The sequence below is a fragment of the Polypterus senegalus genome, chromosome 9, assembly GCF_016835505.1.
Source record: "Polypterus senegalus isolate Bchr_013 chromosome 9, ASM1683550v1, whole genome shotgun sequence".
In the NCBI taxonomy this organism is placed as follows: domain Eukaryota; kingdom Metazoa; phylum Chordata; class Cladistia; order Polypteriformes; family Polypteridae; genus Polypterus; species Polypterus senegalus.
In genome coordinates this window covers 139,232,188-139,254,932 of record NC_053162.1, presented here as the reverse complement: position 1 = coordinate 139,254,932, position 22,745 = coordinate 139,232,188, and positions in this window count along the sequence as shown.

The window sequence follows — 22,745 nt, the reverse complement described above, 5'->3', positions numbered from 1 at the left end:
GCAATAATTTTAAAGATTTTGGCCTCACTATCCACTGGAAGCATCACTCATAATTCCATTAAATTTTATTGGGGAAGGGCAGAATAGTTGATGTTTTTTCACACACCTCTAAGGGCTCAGGTTTGATTCCCAAAGCAGTGTTTGCGTGGCAGTATTACGGTTCCCCTTGTTTGTGTGGGTTTTCTTCCACATCCCAAAAGCATGCACTTTAATTGGCTTCTGTAAGCTTCCAGTATGGATGAGTGAGTGTACTTTGCAAATGACCAAAGTCCAGTTTAGGCTGTTGTTCTGCCTTGCTCCTGATCTGGGAGCTCCACTCTTATATAGTGCCTTGCTCCTGATGTGGGAAGTCCACTCTACACAAAGATACTTAGGGGAAAACATTTTCAGAAAAGGGAATGATTCACAAGGTGCACAATTTCAAAATAGTAGTCCACATAAATCTATAGATGTGCCTTATAATGACATATGTCATTTAAGATAATCTGCAAATATCAGAAACCTACCACTTTTATACATTAAAATAACATTTTCTAAAGTATATACTGTACATAATGTATGTTGTTTATCTGATGTTTATTTTAAATCCCCTTAGCACTAAATACACAAGCTTCTGTTAAGATATCTAACTAAATGTTTTTCATATGCTTAAAGTCCTTCATGTGTCACGTCAAGTAGCATATTCAAATGTGCCACATAATATCTCACAGTGTTACAATGGAAATTTTGCAATCAGTAGTGTGGTAATACTGCTCATTTGATGTAATAAAGTGTAGTCAACATGGACTGTTATGTTGTAATTGTCCACTAAGGGATAAAGGCCCCAAAAATATGTGTTGGAGCGATGTGAGTGATTTTTGTGGACGGTGTTAAACCTATAGGAATTACACATTAAGTGCAGATGATGAATGTGTATCTCACAATATTACACAGTAGAAGTTATCTTTATAGTTTGGATCATTAAAGGCAGCTTGAAAAGGAAGAATAATCATGAGAGGAAACGGGTTATTACTTTCATAAAAAACGTGTTACATTTTTTTTTACTGCATTAGATAAAGTGAGGGGTTACCTTGGTGTACCTAGTTGTCTTGTTTTCAGTATGGACCGTGGTGATCATGTAATTGACCCAACATATTGACGTAGTGGTTCCCATTTTTAATATGTTTTACTATAGTGCAGTACTAAACCCTCAGATAAGCCGTTATGTTTATCAGCTCAAATGAAATGGAAGGTACACTCAAATCAAAGTGAGGTTCATGTACAGAACTAATGGAGTCTATATTAACAATTAGGGTGAAGTGTTCAGCAGTACAGAAGAACATTTTATTTATTTCACATTATTCAAATGTCCCAATTGTCTTTTTCATGCTAAGATAGTTGCTGTTAATACTGGTACTTTTAAATCAATCAAAATGAGCCAATGTAAATGTATTTCTTTTATCTTTACAATATATTTATTTATCATGTTTGTTGTTGTATGCTGTAATTCCTTCTTTAGAATAAAAGTAATGTTCGTTTCTCAAATCATAGAGCTCTGGAGTGCCTTTAAATAATTGTCATCTTCCCCTTGCTTCAAAGTAAAGGAGTATCAGCTGCAATTGGATGTTTCTCTTCATGTTTCATCCATGCTGATCCAAAATAGTTTCTATGTCCATGCGTTCTCAGCCCTGTATTTACCTTTCTTGTCACCTGACATGGAAATAATTATAATTTATATACACATACACACGCTTTCATAATGTTAATGCCGAACACTATTATTAGTGTCTATGAATTGCAAAATTCTGGAGAATGTGAATGTGTATGTGATTTCCTGTTATAGACCTGTGTACTTTTTACTGTTAATCTCTATTTTGTATCAGATGCTATTGGTATAGGCTACTAGATCTCCTAGTTCTTACACTGTAATTAGACGCTGAAAGTGGGTGAATTGATTTTTAAAAATTCATCTGCGTGAGTAACCCATACATCTAATGTTAATAAGGAACAAAATGACACCTGACTACTACAATACTAGTATTACTATTTTTATTTTTACTATAATGCATTGACTAGACCCAAAACAGATTGCAAGATTATTATATCTGATTAATCAAAGTAAGAATATTTTCCAGTCTTCCATATAAATATACAGTGGTTTTTAATCAGTCAAAGTTAGAACAAACATATTATTATACTTACTTTGATGCAACAGTATAAATTGAGTCATGATTTTCAAATACAAATGTAAAGAATCTAAGTGTTCATATGACATTAGGTCTTTACATTATAAAACTGAATTCAAAAACAGTTTTCATTTCTGTGTATTCACACAGTTTTAACAGTGTAAGCTTAAGTATATGTGTATTATTTCATGTGAATACTAAGGGTGTGAATAGAATTATCAACAATGACAACAGCTTATTTTTTGTACAGCCCAAAATCACACAGGGAGTGCCAGAATGGGCTTTAATAGGCCCTGGTTTTTGACAGTCCTCCATCATTGATTCCTAAGTAGACGAGAAAAAACACTTGACAGTGCGAGCCGGCCCCTCGCTACTGGTTGCTTCCCAGGAGCATCTTGAACCTGCTACCACCAATAATGTACCTGAGAGATGAGCCAGTGCATGAGAACACTCGCACAAAGCAAAGGATAGTAGTATTAAAGTGCAAAAGTGCTGTTATTAAAGCAATTCAAAACAAATAAAAAGTTTTGTTAAAAAAAAAAAAAAAAAGTTCTGTAATAATTAATCCATAAAAAGTTAAGGCGGAGGTTTAAATAATCCAATAAAGGCAAGGTTATAAACATAGGCAGGTATCTGTCCTTTAAAAATACATTCCCCGGTGCATCACTCTACGTGAGGTCTTGCAGCTGAAGAGACGCCAATTTTCCGCATCCTTGTTCCTAGGTTTGCGCCCCTGTAGCCATCTCTGACTACCAGCAAGGCAATTATCCCTGCAGCTTCCACTGCCTTTTTCCTGGCCTTACATGGAGTTGCTTTAAGCAAGCAGTGCATAAGTCACTCCAGCTTCCAGGTTGCTAAGCTGGAATGGCCATCAGCCCCTAAGGCATTGGCCACACACTTCCTTGAGGGACTTCTTCCCGGCTGCATGTCTGTCTCGTACTCTCTCTCCCATCCACTCACTCACAAGCACCAGTTCCTTTTGCCTCCTGTCGTCTTTTTCTGTCCCATCTTTTAACCTTCATTTCTTTCTTGGTGTCAATACACAGAACAGAACACAAGTAATCCTCTTCGAAGACCTAGCTGGCCAATCTATCATTGCCACCTCAGGAATACAATACAAGAGAATGGCAGTAATAGTACAAGTACAGAGCAAAATGCTGAAGTAGATTGTATCACATAAGAGCTTTCAGATTTGTTCGGAGTCCTGGAGACCTCAGCCAACAAGCCGCCTCACCCCTACTAGTAATTCCACTGCTGAGTCAGTGCTGGGCTGGCCAATCTGATGAAAGAGTCCTTCTGTCTGATGATTCCAAGATCCTTTATCAGAGATGACTTTTCCATAGGCAGGCAAACAACATGGCAGTAGGGCAGTATCTCCAAGTGCCACATGTGAGTACCAAGAAGAGAAACAGAATAGTTGGCCATATTATAACTTGAAGTTAGCTGATCTAAATAGTTTTCCATGATTTCATTTGATGTTAACTAATCTAAATTGTTTTTCATGAATAAACTTGACATACTTAAAATATCTATACATTTTTAAGCGAAATTACAGTTTAAATATCTTTTTGTGTATCTGTGAGTGTATTGGTAATGACAGAATCAAATTAAACATAGTGATCAGAAATAGGTTAATTTAATGGAGTAATATTTAAAGATTTAATTTCAACTCTGTGAGTTATAATTAAATGTAATGTGTGGTTATGATTATAAGTTGGGCCTTTGACAGTCTGAAACAATCCTGCTGAATTTAACCAGTAAGGAAAATATTTGCTAAAAGTGTCGGTTTCTACATCAATGCGTCCATTAAAATTCCCTATCAACACTACATGATCATAATTTATAGCCAAATCAGATAAATGTTTGCCAAATTCAGTCATGAACAATGAATCATTACCTTTTGGTCTGTAGACTAGCACTACAATTGTGCTGGAATGTTTTAATATTTAAAATGAGTGCCTCAAAGGATGTGAAGTCGCCTAAATTTATAGAAGCAATTTGCCTTTTGTCACAATGAATTATTGCAAGGCCTGCTCCTCAACCAGTATCTCTAGCTTCATGAAGGAATGTGTATCTGTCTGGTGATGCCACAGCTAGGGCAACAGTGTCATATTTAGTAGGCCAACTATCAGTGAGAAGACACAGATGAGATTTTGTACTTAATATAATATCATTTACCAAAGCAGCTTTACTTCCAAGAGAGCAAATGTTTAATAAGCAGCATTTAAAACTGTATAGTTCATTCTGAACTGGTGATATTTTTTGTTTTAAATTGAACTATGTTTCTATTTCAGGTGCCCTTGGTGATTGGTCTGGTTTTAATTGTACACCTTATTAAAGTTTGCATCATGACTAAATTTATAGGATACCCCAAAACAGGGACTATGGTTAACAGCTACAGGATAGTAACAGGTGGAATAAACAACAGCCTGTGACTTAAGATCACACGACTGCGGCCTGGATGGTGCTCCAATCAGTCAGCCAGGCAGTTTTGCTGCCATATTTTGTGATAATGCAAAAGATCCCTCCAGTTAGGAGGAAGACCATCTCTCCTGAAAAATCCAGGCTTTTCTCAAAAATCATCCCAATTGTTCAGAAATACTATGCTTTTATTTGCACACTAGGTTTCCAGCCAGTAGTGAAGGGAATGCAATCTGCTATAAGTGACATCCTTTCTATATAATATTGGTAAGAGGCCGGATACAATTCAATTCTGACATTTTCTTTTAGCTTTGGTGCATAGAGAGATGAAGTTCTCCTTTAATACCTCAGATTGCGTTAAATAAACATCATTAGTGCCGACATGCTGCAATAAGGTGGATACTTAATTGTCAATGACACAATCCAGTTGATTCTCTATGACAGATATCTTCTTCCCTGGGAGGCACTATGAGCACTTTGTTGTTTTCAGGATCCACAGGCACGCTGCAGAGTGCTGAGAATCTGTTTTTGGTCCATATAAGTGAACTGGGTGTTGAGGGACTACATTTTGGCCTCTTAGACCCCTGTCTCACTATCAGAGTTAACTACTGATTTTCCTCTTCATTATCTGCCAGCAAGCAACTCTTAATTATGTTAAGACCAGAAATTTTCCACCTGCCATGTTCATAGAATGAGACAAAATATCATCCCTTCTATCCTCTTAAGTTACTTGATTCAATTTCAAGGTTTTAGACAGCAGCTTTGGACACAAAGTAGTGCCAACCATGTAGTGTCTTCCAGCCTTTCACAGAGCACACTAATTCATATCATATCAAACAGTCACCAATTAAATCTGTCCTGCACGATTTTGGGAAATGTGATTAAAGTCAGTCAGTCAGTCACCAACCCTAATACAGGGTCATGGGGGTCTGCTTGAGCCAGTTCCAGCCAGCACAGGGCGCAAAGCAGGAACAAATCCTGGGCAGGGTGCCAGCCCACCGCAGGGCACACACACACACACCAAGCACACACTAGGTGCATTTTAGGATTGGCAATGCGCCTAACCTGCATGTCTTAGGACTATGGGAGGAAACTGGAGCACCCGGAGGAAACCACGCAGATACAGAGAGAACATGCAAACTCCATGTAGGGAGGACCTGGGAAGCAAACTCAGGTCTCCTTACTGCAAGGTAGCAGCGCTACCACTGTGCCAACCTGTTATGAAAGTGTAGTTAGAAAAGGAAGAATGTTCCTGATCCAGTCAAGTCTTGTGGCAGAAGGGTCATTTATTTGAGATCCCCAATGTATAAAAAGGTTTAAAAGCAATATAGTTAGACCACAGTCTGACTAAAGTCAAGATGACATCTTCATTTTCAAACAGCAGAAATACAGTGGGATGCAAAAGTTTGGGCAACCTTGTTAATAGTCATTATTTTCCTGTATAAATCGTTGGTTGCTACGATAAAAAATGTCAGTTAAATATATCATATAGGAGACACACACAGTGATATTTGAGAAGTGAAATGAAGTTTATTGGATTTACAGAAAGTGTGCAATAATTGTTCAAACAAAATCAGGCAGGTGCATAAATCTGGGCACCGTTGTCATTTTATTGATTCCAAAACTTTTAGAACTAATTATTGGAACTCAAATTGGCTTGGTAAGCTCAGTGACCCCTGACCTACATACACAGGTGAATCCTATAATGAGAAAGAGTATTTAAGGGGTCAATTGTAAGTTTCCCTCCTCCTTTAATTTTCTCTGAAGAGTAGCAACATGGGGGTCACAAAACAACTCTCAAATGACCTGAAGACAAAGATTGTTCACCATCATGGTTTAGGGGAAGGATACAGAAAGCTGTCCCAGAGATTTAAGCTGCCTGTTTCCACAGTTAGGAACATATTGAGGAAATGGAAGACCACAGGCTCAGTTCAAGTTAAGGCTCGAAGTGGCACACCAAGAAAGATTTCGGATAGACAGAAGCGACGAATGGTGAGAACAGTCAGATTTAACCCACAGACCAGCACCAAAGACTTACAACATCATCTTGCAGCAGATGGAGTCACTGTGCATCGTTCAACCATTCGGCACACTTTACACAAGGAGATGCTGTATGCGAGAGTGATGCAGAGGAAGCCTTTTCTCCGCTCTCAGCACAAACAGAGCCGCTTGAGGTATGCTCAAGCACATTTGGACAAGCCAGCTTCATTTTGGAATAAGGTGCTGTGGACTGATGAAACTAAAATTGAGTTATTTGGGCATAACAATGGGCGTTCTGCATGGAGGAAAAAGAACACAGTATTCCAAGAAAAACACCTGCTACCTACAGTAAAATATGGTGATGGTTCCATCATGCTGTGGGGCTGTGTGGCCAGTGCAGGGACTGGGAATCTTGTCAAAGTTGAGGGACGCATGGATTCCACTCAGTATCAGGAATCACTGACAAAGCTGAGGCTGCGCCGGGCCTGGATGTTTCAACAAGACAACAACCCGAAACACTGCTCAAAATCCACTAAGGCATTCATGCAGAGGAACAAGTACAACGTTCTGGAATGGCCATCTCAGTCCCCAGACCTGAATATAATTGAAAATCTGTGGTGTGAGTTAAAGAGAGCTGTCCATGCTCGGAAGCCATCAAACCTGAATGAACTAGAGATGTTTTGTAAAGAAGAATGGTCCAAAATACCTTCAGCCACAATCCAGACTCTCATTGGAACCTACAGGAAGCGTTTAGAGGCTGTAATTTCTGCAAAAGGCGGATCTACTAAATATTGATTTCATTTCTTTTTTGTGGTGCCCAAATTTATGCACCTGCCTGATTTTGTTTGAACATTTATTGCACACTTTCTGTAAATCCAATAAACTTCATTTCATTTCTCAAATATCGCTGTGTGTGTCTCCTATATGATATATTTAACTGACATTTTTTATCGTAACAACCAACGATTTATACAGGAAAATAATGACTATTAACAAGGTTGCCCAAACATTTGCATCCCACTGTAAGTCCCCAAGCTCTCCAGTCCTTGACTGCACCATGACTTCAGGAGAAGAGTTAAAATATACCATTGAGCATTCAAACACCCATGCTGAATGAACTCAAATTAATGTAAGGTATGCAAACATACTTCTTAACTCCACAAATACAGGGACCAGATGGCAAAAAGCAGTCCCGTTCATTTGAAGTACCTTCCACAAAATTCCCTGTGCTACTCCAAATTCATAAAGCTCATTTAGAAAGAACTGTCAAAGTCTCATGTCTTCTAAAATATTTAGAATTGATCCATTGCTCCAAAAGCCAAGATGAAATCTGATTTGTTCCTCTTAAATGTAGGCCCATCTGTCAAACAGTGCCTGCATTTCAGTACCTAGAATAGTTTTCCCAGAGAGGCTTAAGTGCCTGATTCATAAGTAATTGAAACCCACCCACTTGTACTCTCTTTCTTTATTTCCAGTCTGTAAGTCCCATTGCACTGTCCTCTCTTTCCATACATCCTGAAAGAGGCATGTTAGCCAAAACATTGGCATAGTAGCCAGCGCTTTGGTTTGGTCTTGCCCATACCTGAAGTTTTGCCATATTGGAACTTGTTACTGATTGTTGTGACACTTGCCACAAGAGATGTAAACAATCTCAGCCAATGCTTCTGTCACTGCCTGCTTTATTTAAGTTGTATTCACTGGGTTTAGCAGTTTCTCGAAGTGCTCATCATACTTACTGACAACATCCCCAGTTAACATTAACCATCCTTGCTGCATAGTGACATCATTGAATAGTCCCTTCAATGCCATCTAAGAGTCATTTTCCATGGCCTAACTCCACAATACATACACATGTGGGCTTTTGTTACAGCCATTGCTGGCCTGCTGCCTTTTTGGCCTACCGGTACCTCTTAGTGAAACCTGGAGACACTCCTGGTATCATTGCATGAAGTGCTGCTTTCTCCCCCAAACCTTGTTTTCCCTAATGTGTCCTAAGATTGTGGCTGAGACGAAAACCAGCAGTCTTTCTCCGCTGAAATTCTAAATGCAGTACATTCAGACTGTTTTCCTGATGTCTACCGAGGTGCAAGAGAAGGTCTTTTGGAGGTGAGATATGAACTCATTCAGGACATCTGGCAGTCCTTCCCAGCAAATCCTTATTACTTTTCAGAGTGTTGAGAGCTCAGCACCTTCTTTGCCATAGTTTCCAGAGCATACAGTCTTAGATCAGATAACAACTGTGATTTTGTGAATTGTGATGTGGACCAAGGTACTCTGGTATTAGGTATACTTAACAGCATGCTTTTGTTTGAACATGGAATTTGTTATGAGGAGTCCATGACTAGCACAAAAAATAAATAGTCATACTCTCCTATGGTTCAGATCAGGCAGGCTGTGCCTCTAAATCACACCCCTTCAGGCATTTCTGTTATTCCCCAAATGTGTGTTGAAGTTTCCCTGTAAGATGAAAGAGTCAGTCAATGGTACCCTTTTGAGCACTGTCTCTAAACAAGCCATATATACTCTGAGTAGTAGTTTAGTAATTACAAGGAAACAAAAGGCAAAACTGTCCCCTCTGCAACACAAAATCACATCGAGGTGATCCTTTTATTTACTCAAAAAACAAACTTCCATTGTACTTTATCCAGCCATTGGCTTGTGAATTTCCTGACACTTGTCTGGGGTCTCCCTCATGATGCAACTCCAGAGTAGTGGGGAGAGAGAGTGAGAGTTAGAGAGAACACTCTTAATCAAGAGGTCTAGATCCAAAGCCAATTCTGTACATGCATTTACACCTAGTCTGTATTTTCCAGCCTCCTAGTTGACCTACAATTCCATCTCCTCCAGAGAAATTATGTTCTGTTTGCCAAGAGCCACTTTCCTTAATCAAGATCCAGTATGCCTAAGTCCGTTCAATCTTTAACTGTTGGCTCATTAAAATTTCATCCAACCCTTATCCTTTACCTTGTGGGCACTAAGCCTATATAGTAGTTACTGTGTCTTGTTTAATATTGAACATTACTGGAATACATATACTGTTTCAGTGTAGAACCAGATGCTCATCACTGAACAACAAACCCTGGAATGGCTATGTAGTCCATGTTGGCAGAAGTAGATCACTGTTCAGGAATCTTCAGGTACAGATGCTGTGAAATCTGCAGAACTCTTTATAGCTAGTCAAACATTAAGCATGAGGATTCTAGTGTAATATACTGCAGAGTTGTCAGCTAATTCCAAAGAATTAATGACGGCAGGGGTGCGTGGGCCCATCATAATAGTGGTGTTATTTTGGAGAAACTATTACTTAGTCCAGGATTTGCCATTGTGGTATGATGACCACTGATTACTGACTAACTTTTGTGAGCTGTGCTCATTGCTTGAAGTAACAGTTCTTAATGCAAATTAATTTTTCAATGCTGACATCCACTTCAAAGAAATCATGTATGTAATACATGACACATACAGAACTCATTCTACATGAATGCATACGCATGATGATGCAAGAAGCAAAGCAAATAATTCTCCCAAAGAGTAATACGCTACCACATTTGAGTTTAGTTCAGTAGACGTATTTAATATCTAATTAATACTTACCCACCAGTAAAACTGTTGCAATAAAGAAAGAGATTTTTGTTCATCATTAATAGTATTATTAAACATATTGTCAGCTTGGCCAAATTGTCTTGCTCCAGCCTCTAAACACTGACTAATTTTTTCAATGCAATCATAGAACTTAGTCAATTTTATGTACATTTTCCCTTCTATTTAATTAAAAATTTTATGAAGATCATTAATTGATTGTTCTTTGTCTGGCACATCCCGCTACACAATTTGTCACACGTAACTACTATCAGTGACACATATTTGCCGAAAGCACAGTTGCAAGCCTCCACACTACACCAATCTCACAATTCTAAATGATGAATGTTCAGTTGGAGGATTGTACTGTATGGGTTGCTGTATCGGAATTTGTCTCACATAAAAACATAAATGAAGATGGCTACCAAATTAGAAATGTGTAACAGTTTGTAAAAATAAAGTGCATTTAAAGAGAGACTAAAAATGAACTAAAAAGCACTAATTTAGACTATTTCATTAATTGGTAAGGAAATGCATTGCTATCGTGTTTACCTCAAACAGTCCAGTAAAATATAATAGTAATAAAAAATTTTTGAGTGATACTAATTATGGATCTTAAACTCAAAAAAATCTGAGTTAAAATATAAATGACTAAATTCTTCAGACATGTTTAGATGACTTTGTATTGAATGTAAATCTTTTTTTCCATTCTCTATAATGAATTGATAAATCTGTAAAGATAATTACATAATGGCCTGGTAGTAATTGTTTAAAATTATAATGTGAGTCCTACATGTTGCATAAATGTGCCTTTTTTTTTAAATTTGTTTATTTTTTGAAATTTGTTAACTGTTATATGTTTCCCTATTTGGAAAATAACCTGTGATTATATCTACAGTTTGTCATAATGACTTTCACATTTTCACAGCAAGATATTGTATTGCCTACATAAGTGAATCAACAGCATTTTCCCTAATCAGATTGCAAATTATTCATCAGCATAGGTATAGTAGGAATTGGCTAAGAAAGCGTAACGGTTTTCTGTGAACCAACAAAAATAAGACAGGAGCATCTGCTGCTCATTTAGTGAGCTTTAATAGCAGTAAGGACTTCTTTGTTCAGCATGATCATATCTGCTTTCATCAGTCAATTGGCAAAATCCTTAATATCCATCTGGTTTGTGTGGCGGGAGTTCAGTTTTTATCAAAATGGATTAAGTTATCAAAATGATTGCACCAGGCAGAGTTAAAGGTACTACAAATATTTAGCTGGAATGAAAAAGTTATGGCATTGCAGACAAAGCCAAGATGCAATAATTTACTGGCGCTTAAGTAATCTGACATGTTCAAAACATATTAAAGTATGCATCAACTTAGAATAATAAATAAACTGATAAAATCTTTTTTTATTTCATATTCACTATATGTCTGAAGTATCATTCTTGTTTTTTTCCAAATAAAGAAAGACGGATGACAACTTGCGCAGATAATACATAATTAAAAATATCTAATTGTAATTGTAGGTGAATTGGATCATTATAAATCTTCTTATAGTTCCAAGCATATGAAAAACCTATATGAGTTCTCAAAACTACTTGATCCACCAGGATTGCAAAGTACTGGAGCCTGTCCCTGACTTGAGCGCTTGAGCACAAGGTAAGATACAATCCGGGGCAGTTTACCAATCCATCACAGGGCACACATACATACACACCCACACCCAAGTCAAATTAGAGTCACAAATCAACCTAACCTGCATGTTTGGGGAATGTAGGAGAAAAAAAAAAAAAACTTCTGCAGACATGAGAAAATCTACAAACCCCTCACATCCAAAAATCAGGTGCTGGATTCAAATCCTGGATACTGGATCTAGAAGGCAACAGCTCTAATCACTGTGCCACCATAAGAAGAACATTCTAAAAACTATGATGCACGAAATTGACATACAGTTTAAACTGTCATTCTTAATAAATCTTAGCATTTGGAAAACTTTAAAACAATCTTACATATGATTTTTTTTCACATTTCAGTAAAGAGAGGTACTATATAAAATAAAAATATTGTTTAGTATCAATATCTTATTAGTTATAGATATGATGGAACAAAGAAACTTTAGTTGAAACAAAGAACAACTGATTCTGCGGCATCTGCAAAACACTTTAGAATTTGCTGTTTGTCATTGATAATATTTTTTGTTTTGTTAAAAAATTTGTGTGTTTGGCCAAAAATTCTTTTTCTAACCATAAATTGTTGTCTCATTTTCCAGTGTGATCAGAGAACGCTTTGGAAATACGCCCATGTTCTTATTTAATTTAGTACAAATCCATTTGCACGTTGTTGGCTTGTGTATCGACTATATCCAGAAAAACAATAAAAATCGTCTACTCTTCCTTGGCCCAAAACACTCTGCTGTACTGTGCATGATGTTAAACCAGTGATTACAGGGTTTGTCTTAAACAAAATTTGAAGATACACATGATAAATATTAATATGGGATTAATAAAAGAATAAAGAGTTAATATTTAAGGTCAGTTAATTTCATTTTGAAAAATGATTACTTAGTTATTATTGATTATCAATCCATCTACAAAAATAATAAAGTAGTCATTTAGTACAAAATGAAAACTGCTCTAAACTTTTAAATAGTAAGTTTCAAATTGCTTAGACCTTTCTTCTCACAATGGATTACATGAAATTAACTGCTGTCTCAAGGGATCGTTTCAGGACCTTCCTATACTTGTGGCATGGAGTATTATCCTGCCCACAAAGCTTATTTGTTGATGTCTGTCTGTATTTCTTTTTAATTCTAGTGGCGGTTCTAGAATGTCTACTGACTCCACTTGGCAATTAATTAAAATGCTTTGATTTAGGTCAGAATTTCTCTTACTGAAGTATTAATTTATTGTGGAAACAAGTTTGAGGGGTACATCAGGTAAGTTGATTTGTTTTTTTCTACTAAATAAAATGAACCTATGTATTTTAATAAATTCTTGTTTATCAGAGAGTGACGATGTGTTGCATGTTGATTGAACATGCAAGTTAAGATTTTTGCCCTGCTCTGTACACATGACATTACTACAGCTGGTATGACCAGTGTTACTAGTACAAAATTAAGCAAATAAGGTTATTGGCACCCTTGATGGCACCTCTACAGTATTATATTGATATGCATAGAGGCACCTATTCAATTATTCAGACAATTAATCCTCATTTTAAACAGCAATATTGATTCACTGAACTAAACAAACAAATACTCATAGTATAATGAAGTTGTAATGTAGATAAAAAATATGCTTTTACATGCTTAAAATATGCTTTTATTTTAAATATAACTCGTAATATTTATGTGTTTTAATTTCCAGGTTATTTAGATTTTGCTTTAAAGTGAATAAACTGTGTTCCCAGATTTCATAAAGAAAAGCTGACATTGAATTTTTGGGGTATGTAAATGTACAGTAAAGAAAAATGCAAGAAAAGATGGTATTTATTAGGATGTATGTACCTGTGTTCACGGTCAAATAAACTAACCAATGTGTACAGTAATACCTCCTCGATCTGGGGTTTGTTCCAGAACCCCGCGAGACAAAATCCGAAGTAGAAACCATACGTTTGTGTAGTTATTTTTATATATTTTAAGCCCTTATAAACTCTCCCACACTGTTAACATTATTAGAGCCCTCTAGACATGAAATAACACCCTTTAGTCAAAAGTTTAAACTGTCCTCCATGACAAGACAGAGATGACAGTTCTTTCTCACAATTAAAAGAATGCAAATAGATCTTCTTCTCTTCAGGAGCAGAGAATTTCAGAGGGAGAGAGAGAGCGGCTCGCAAAGAAAAGCAAACAATCAAAAAATCAATGCTTGTGCTTTTAAGTTTGCCGCGGCATTTTTTAGAGGAGCGTCAGTATCTTCTAAGCAAACAGCCTCTGTGCAAACTGCCCCTCTGCTCACATCTCCTCCGTCAGGTGCAGAGAACGTCAGAGAGAGAGAGCGAGATTAAAGCAACAATCAAAAAATCAATACGTGTGCTTTTGTGCTTTTAAATATGCCGAGCACCGCAATAAAGCGGCATTTTTTAGAGGAGCGTCAGTATCTTTTAAGCAAACAGACTCTGTGCAAACAGCCCCTCCGTCAGGCGCAGAAAATGTCAGAGAGGGTGAGAGAGAGGCAGAGACAAGCAAACAATCAAGCTGCGCGCGGGATGCATATCTTATAGCATTGAGGAGTTTTAGTTAATATGTAATACATGCTCTGATTGGGTAGCTTCTAAGCCATCCGCCAATAGCGTCCCTTGTATGAAATCAACAGGGCAAACAAACTGAGAAAGCGTGTAGCATACATTAAAAGACCCACTGTCTGCAGAAATCCGCGAACCAGCGAAAAATCTGTGATATATATTTAGATGTGCTTACATTTAAAATCCGATAGAGTGAAACGCGAAAGTCGAAGCGCGATATAGCGAGGGATTACTGTATATGCTTGTAAGAAGTTTAAAAGTAACATCACTAAAAAGCAACCAGACCATGGAAACTTATCAGGTGTCCAGTTTCAGCTGATGTAAGATCTTACATAAAATAGCCATCAAAGGCATTTTACAAAGGACAGGATTTTTAAAAGCATTTGTTGAGCGACATCATAACTGTCAGAGAGAGAAGACAACAAAGTCAGGTTTGGCCATCTACAACCAATTCCTCAGCTCCCAAGCATCACAGCTGGCTTAAGAAGACAAAGACTGCTACAACTTAAGCTAAAACCACCACCCTATACAAAGTTTGCTGTCTGACCCTTAATTTTAAAGTTTTATGTTTTTCCATATCAAATACTGTATTTATGCATGATTTTTCTATGATGGGCATGCAGAAAGTCCTGAGCCATTAGACTTCCTCAAGCTTCCTTGGTGTTCATGTCATTTTTCCTGGAGAGCACCATTATTTCAGAGTTTTTTAAAAACATTCATCCCTTCAGAAAGTCATGGAGCCAAATTTTTCCAAGCTGTCTGTCTGCCTGGTGGGCAGAACTGAAACAGTGTCAACTCAGCTTCTGTCAAGTCTTTCTTGCAAACGCTCTGGAAGGTCAGTCCCCAAAATTATATAATTTTTTATGACGAGATGAAGCCTGGTTTCACTTTTTAGAGCCTGATGCCAAAAAAAGTCAAAAGTTGAAGAAGTGAATAGGGAGTGAGATAGATTTACTGAAGAGGATTTGTGTCATGCTCTGACCAATCGGTTAATCATCTGAAAAAATGCATCAGTCTTGATGGTGACTATGCTGAGAAGTCATAAATAAATTAGCTTTCTGGTGGTTGGAAAAATTCTGTAATTATTTTTTCCTTGAAAGGCTCAGGACTTTCTGAATACCTCTTGTACCAAAAAAAAAGGTAACGATTGAAATTAAATTTGAGTATTTCTTTGCTCAAGTTGTCTTGTTTTTACTGACATTTAGCAATGGCTGGTGAGTGTTAATATTACAAGCTGTATTCATTCAGATTAAGTTCTTTCAAGGATAGTGCAGACTGCCATATTCGTGACTTGGCAGGGGAGGGCTTTCAAGCAAACCCTTGGCTTCTGTTAGATTAGTGCAGCCCTTTCAAAGGTTGTTATCTGAGTATGGAACACCACATCCTGAGTCCTGGCAGGAGCACAACCCTTGAGGCAGGTTCTGTCCTTTGTTGACGTATTCTGAAATGTAGCCCCTTCAGGTGAAGCAATCCAAAGACAAATCGACACATCTGTGCATCCCAGCAGGAGTGTGCCTTATGAGCAAAGTAGCTTCTGGCCCCTGGTAAGGTATTGAATCAGAGGCAGCCAGACTCAGCCACTGTTAAGGTGTTCTTGCTTTGTGTTTGAGGTTTAAATATTGCAGAATATACATGGGAATCAAGGCTATTAATTTAGGCATTTCCTGTATTAATGAGTCCACCAATATAAAAAGAACCTTGGAGGTTAACATGCCTTTTGTAAACACTTTTTCACAATAAAATGATTGTGGATTTAGAATGTAATTGTGTTTGTTAGAGTCACAGTTACAGCTGTTACTGGTGTGGACAATAGCTTTGGATTCTAAAGGAAGTTGCAGACGATGTGTTTATAAATGTTAGGTTTTAATTTAGGAATATGGGTGACAATGGAAAAAAGACTTCTAGAGTACTATGTGTCATGATCTGGTTTATAAGTTTAATTTGTTCCTACAGTTCATTCACCTCTAAAACTGATTGGTGTATGATTTTTTATGGATCCTGAAGCCAAGGAATCTAGTGGTTATAGTCACCTTTTGCTTACTTGTGTTTTTAACATTTTTAAAAATGATTCACTTCTTGGAAGCCGTTTCCAGAGATCATACAGTATGTTATGGCATCACTAGCGTAATGTTTTAAAATGCCTGCACCATGTGTACCTAATCATCCAAGATTTGGATTTGTGAAAGGAAATCCTGTTGCATTATTTTGTATTGCTAATTTTTAAATGAACTGGTTTTGACATTTTTTTTCTGCCCCAATGATGATTTATATTGTGCAATTCTTGGCTCTGGTTCTGACTATAGCTTTGGCTGAATTCCATTGTTTATTATTGTCTAGGTTACGGCCTACATGAATTCTGACTTCTCTGTGCCATCTCCTACTTCCGTTTTCTCTCATAGCTGCTGTTGAATTGCACAAGTGGTACGCTATCCATGTGGAATTTGCTCATTGTCCAATGTCTGCAATATTTTTTTTTCTGGGTACTGTAGTTTTCCACCCATTTCCCAAAAGACATGTAGATTAGGCGAAATGGTAATTCTGTACATGTGAGTGTGAATGTGAGCTTGTGCATCAGTAATCACCAAGATGGACTTTTTTCAGGGTAGCATCCTGTCTGGGCCTCAACACCACCAGGATTGAGTTAAGTGGGTTTGCTTATGCTAATGACCTGATAAACAGAAACATTATAAGTAGGCAAGGAAATTAACGATGAAATTGGATTTAATTCCCTAATTCTTTTTCTGGGTCTTCTGAGAACTCAGTCTACAACATGAGGTAGCTATTCTCTGATGTTTAAAAAACAAATTCAATCTTTACAGCGTCATTGTAAAAGTCAGTGCCTTCACTACCAGAGTGGAATATGCAGCACACCTTTTCTTCTCCTCACCTCTTAAAAATGTTAATACAGTGGTGCCTTGGTTTGCAAGCATAATTAGTTCGGGAAACATGCTTGTAATCCAAAGCATTCATATATCAAAGAGAAATTCCCCCTAAGAAATAATGGAAACTCAGATGATCCATTCCACAACCCAAAAATATTCATATAAAAAGGATTAATACAAAATATAAAGTAAATATACATAAAACAAATTAACAGGCTCTTTACATTAGAAAGGAATTGTTTCTGGTGTGAGGGAGAGGAGAGAGAGAAGAGGAGGAGGAGGAGGGTTATTGTGTAGGATGACTTTCACTATAACTAACGGAATCACTGCTGTCTGTTGGGTAACTGGAATCTTTTTCTTTTTTGGCGACTTTTAACAAGGAACCCATCCAATGACAGTTGCTTTTGCCTCCTTTTGAGGATTTCACAGAAATGTGACATTGCATTGTTGTTAAACAGATTCATCGCTCACACACTAAATAAAAAAAATGCTTTACACACACACACGTGGTCAAAATGCTATAGTAAACAGTATTCGCTCGTACGGATGTTGACTATATGAGTAAGGCATGCTGACTGAGACCGAGCATGGGAGACAATTACCCACAATTACGTGGAAAGAGAAGTATCATCGGCTCAGCTGTGATCACGTGATGCGCGGCAGGCAAAGCATATACATACTACTCGTATTACAAGACATCGCTCATTTATCAAGTTAAAATTTATTAAAAATTTTTGCTCGTCTTGAAAAATATTTGCAGACCAAGTTACTCTCAATCCAAGGTTTTACTGTAGTTGCTTTGAAATGTACGTTTTACTTTTCACAACAAAGGCAAAAAAATTCAATTTTTGCAATCAGATATTTAAAAGGCTAAATTAAGAAATGATATGTTAAAGGTCATCTGTTGGCATCATATAAAGGTCAAATAATAGATTTTAAATCAGGAGATTATCTGTTGGATTTATCTAAAGGTCATTAAACTAGAGTATCATTGATGATTCCTCTTGCCTGAAACCACCCACGCTATTCCAAAATTCATTACAGAAAAGAAGACAGTGGGTCATAAGTCAATGTTCTCTTAATACATACCAGATGAGTTAGTCCGGCCAAATTAAAGGAATTTAAGGCTTAGATTTTGCAATTAATTAAACCTGTCAGACAATGGTCTTTCCTAGAAGACTGAGTAAACCAGCAAATATAGTTTGCTGAAAAAGCTTAAAAGTTCACTAAAAGTAACAGTACACAAGAACAAAGACACCCAGCTCAAAATAAAGTCATTATGTACAATTTCTTTACTTTCATCTTTGGCTACCTTGTTCCCTTTGTGCATACCTGAACAATTGCTATTGTTACTTCTTTTACTGGAGAAACTTACCAAAGATCTGCCATGTTGATTTATGATAAAGTTCAGATTATTACATTGAGACACAAGTGCTCATCTTTGCAGTTGTTCTCAGCTGTCTTTCCTTTTTATTCAAAAGATGTACACCTGAAATGTGCTTTTTTGCCATTAGAAAGAAAATTCTGTTTTTTGGGGGCGATTGATTGGTCCCTTGGAAATCTCCTCCACCCAAGTCAGAAGATAGCTTACGGCCTCCACTTTGGAATGCCACAATATAGTCAGTGTGGACTTTTTCAGAGAAACTGAGCATTGAGGAGGATTAGAAGGAACAAAGACAGACTCCTTGAAATTGAGACAAGGGACATGGAGAAAGGCAGCAGTTTTGTGTACGCAAGTCATTCTGGGTAATCTCCATGCCTAACATGCCAGTCATGCTTACCTAGGTTATGGCACATCAGGAGCAAGAAAGAGAAAGGAAGGTAAGCTGGATGGGAAAATCTCAGAGCTCTCGTATGGTACTCCACAGAGCAGCACAGTATTTGCAACAATATGGCCATTCTTCACTGAATCTAACACCCAGCTGTTGAACATGTGGAGTTTCCATGTTCTCTCTTCTAACCATTTGGGTTTTCCTCCCAGTTCACCAAAGCTGTGAATGTTAAGTTGATTGGTGATACTAAATTGGCCCAGTGTGAGACTCATTGTGGGCACGTGCATAAGTGAGCCCTGTGATGAACTGTTTCCCTGACCAGAGCTGTGCCCTGCCTTGTGCTCAATCCTGCTGGAATAGTCTCTGGCCCCCATTGAACCTGAAATGTTTAAGTGGTGTTTGAGTACTTTATTTACAGCGGCGTTGGCCCATGAACAACCCTTCTTGATCCACAGCCATTTAGAGGCTGTCTGAACAACCTTTGTGATGGTCCTGGTGGCTTTCATTTTGGAAGCCCTAGCAGGGTGTAGACACTGTAGAGTGAGTTAGCTCCTGGTATTAGGTCTGCTTCTGCTTATTTGCTTCTTCCATGCGATCCTCTCAGGGAACTGTCAGGTTGTTGAGGATGACCTGTTTCAAGGACATTTAAGGATGACATCTGGCCTCAGTGTAGCTATAGCTATAGAACCATGAACCCTCAGCTGCTTTCCCAGGTCAACTTGAACCAGACAGACAACAATTTGAGTATCTAAAAGTTAAGAAACTCAATTAGGGCCACAAAGTGAATCACTGGAGGAGAGTAAACTTGTGTTGATTTGGCTTAGTTCAGTGTTTTAGCCATTAAGCCACAATTCCCATGTAGTTCTTGAAAGGCCATAACAGTCACATTTTGGTTGAAAAAAAACGACTATGACTGCAATGTGTCAAGAGAAAACTTCCAAGACTTGATCAATCCTGTTTTGAGTGTTAACATAAACCAGAATGCAAAACTATTTATAAAATTGTGGAATACTATTTCTCACCCAAACTTGCTCAGTTAATGGCCTTCTGTGAAATGTTCTGGAATTCTTTCCTCCAACGTCATTTCTCATTCTATTGTTTCTGGTTTGACACTTTGACACACACGCATGGAGTGAAAAAAAAAAACTTACAAGTTCACCTTTACATCATTCAAGAATTTAAATACCTCTGTAAACCCACAGATTTTTATTATCTCCAGACTTTGACAAACTTGTCCTTCACCAGCATTTATTTTATAACATACTGACACATAACCAGAAAGACGTCTAAATAACATGAGTAATGTCAGCTTTCTTTCAAGCAATGTTATCTCATGATTAGGGAATCCCTGCCTTTACTAACTTGTTTGGGGTCCAGATGTCAAATATATCACTCTATATCTCTGTATTTGTTGTTCGCTATGTAGAAGTGCAATGTAAGTAAAGGTGTTTCTGTATTGGTATCACTGCATAGTAAGGGAAATGACTCAAACATTTTATAGTTAAAAATCCCTTACTTTACCTGAAATAAAAATAAAACCTTACAGTTTATTAAGCTCTACTTATTCTTCCTCCATCCTCTTCTCCTGGAGAGAATCATGTTGGCACCTTGCTATGTTGGACAGACTAGGCAATCGCTACCAACAGTACCCAGTACTGCATAACTTGGAAATTTCCAGCTTCTCTAATTTTACTTTCAGGTCATCCTATATTGTTTACTCTCTCACCTTTTCAGCAGGGGTCTTGTAGAAACACAGACAGTGGGAAATAGAAAGTAATAATCTATACTAATAAAAAGCAAAGCCCTCACTGACTCACTCATCACTAATTCTCCAACTTCCTGTGTAGGTAGAAGGCTGAAATTTGGCAGGCGCATTCCTTACAGCTTACTTACAAAAGTTGGGCAGGTTTCATTTCGAAATTCTACGTGTAATGGTCATAACTGGAACCTATTTTTCTCCATATACTGAAATGGACATTAGCTCGATGGACGTTGGAGCTGTGTGTGACATCATCACGCCTCCCACGTAATCACGTGAACTGACTGTGACCGCAGTACGTGGAAAAGAAGGAAGAGCTCCCAAAGCGCTGAAGAAAAACGGCGAATACTTTATTCACCAGATACAAGTTTAATGAGAAGACACGAGGTATAAATGAGACTTTGGATCACTTTGTAACGGAATTAAAATTGCTGTAGCGAGAAACTTTTAAGTGCCGGGTCTTAGCTAACATTAAATAAAGCCGTGGACATCGCAAGATCACACAAGAGAGCGGCTCACGTGAAATGACTGTGAACGCAGTACAAGGAAGAGAACAAGGAAGAGCTCCAAAGAGCGCTGAACAAAAAACGCATTACACAATTGAGAAGGCAGCAAAAGAATATGAAGCAAGTGACGCATACAAGCATATTCATAAGTGCAGCTACTGCGGAAACAAAGCACGGTGTAAACCGTAGGTTTAAATTAAGTTTATAGACACGCTGCCGCTGGCGTTTTTAAAATTGCTGGTGAAGGACTGTGCTTAGGCAAACGCAAATGAGATGGTCAGGGACAGAATAGTGTTTGGCACAAACTCAGCAAAAGTACGACAGAAACTTTTAAGTGCCGGGTCTGAGCTAATATTAAATAATTGCTGGTGAAGGACTGTGCTTATGCAAACGAATAGAAAGCAAATGTTACGTTATTTTTAAAATGTTTCCTTTTCTTTTTCATAACTTCTTTAACACACTTCTTCTTCACTGCGAAGCGCGGGTATTTTGCTAGTAAACAATAAAAAGTTTAAAAATAATAACATACAAAAAAGGTAATGACAAAACATCTTAAGAAACACAATTTTCAAAATAATATGCAAAGAATAATGTAATAAATAACTAAAAAGAAAAAAAAAACACTTCTGCCAGGGATGAAAACCTTGGCAATAGCATAAGATGTGCGACATGAGACAATTATCCTTAAAACAAAGCATGTGGATGAAGTTTGCACATAACTGGAGACATAGGCTATAAAACAGCTCCTACTACAACATCATACTTATCTACACATATTTAAGAAAAGAAAATGACGAAGTTGCTTAAAAAGGTTGAACTGAATTGCTTCTGAAATGCAAGCTGTACTTATAATAGGTGCCAACTGAAACAGCTTTTATTGTTACTTTAGGTCATTATGAAAACCTCTTGTGAGATTTTGTCATTTAATTGAATTCACATTAAATTGGTAATTTTCCAGTTTATCCAGTGGTTTTTATGTAACGGTAACCAATTTAGCAAAGTTGTTTGATAATTTGTATCTGAATCTTTGTAAACAACATAATCAATATGAGCAACGATCAAAAACAAACAGAAACACATCTGTTGATTCATAGTCAAGAGCACACCATGCAGGTCTCTACAGACAGCCTGAAAAGTATGTAAACTAGGACAAACCAAAAAAGATGCAAATATGTTTATAAAATGATCAGCTCTCTTAAACTGTCTTTGTTTCAAATTGCAATATTTTTGGGGTGGTTATTCACTTAAAAACGACACATGTAATAATGATTATTCATAGTTTAATGTAATAGCATATAAAGTTCCTATAAACTATATTTTATAGGCATTAAAACCTTCATGGCTCTGTTGAGAGTGTTGACTGAACTGTAACTAAAGAATAACCAGCAGAATTTAGTCAATTTGAAAAAGACATTATAATTGGTGATGCAGCCTTTTTGGTTC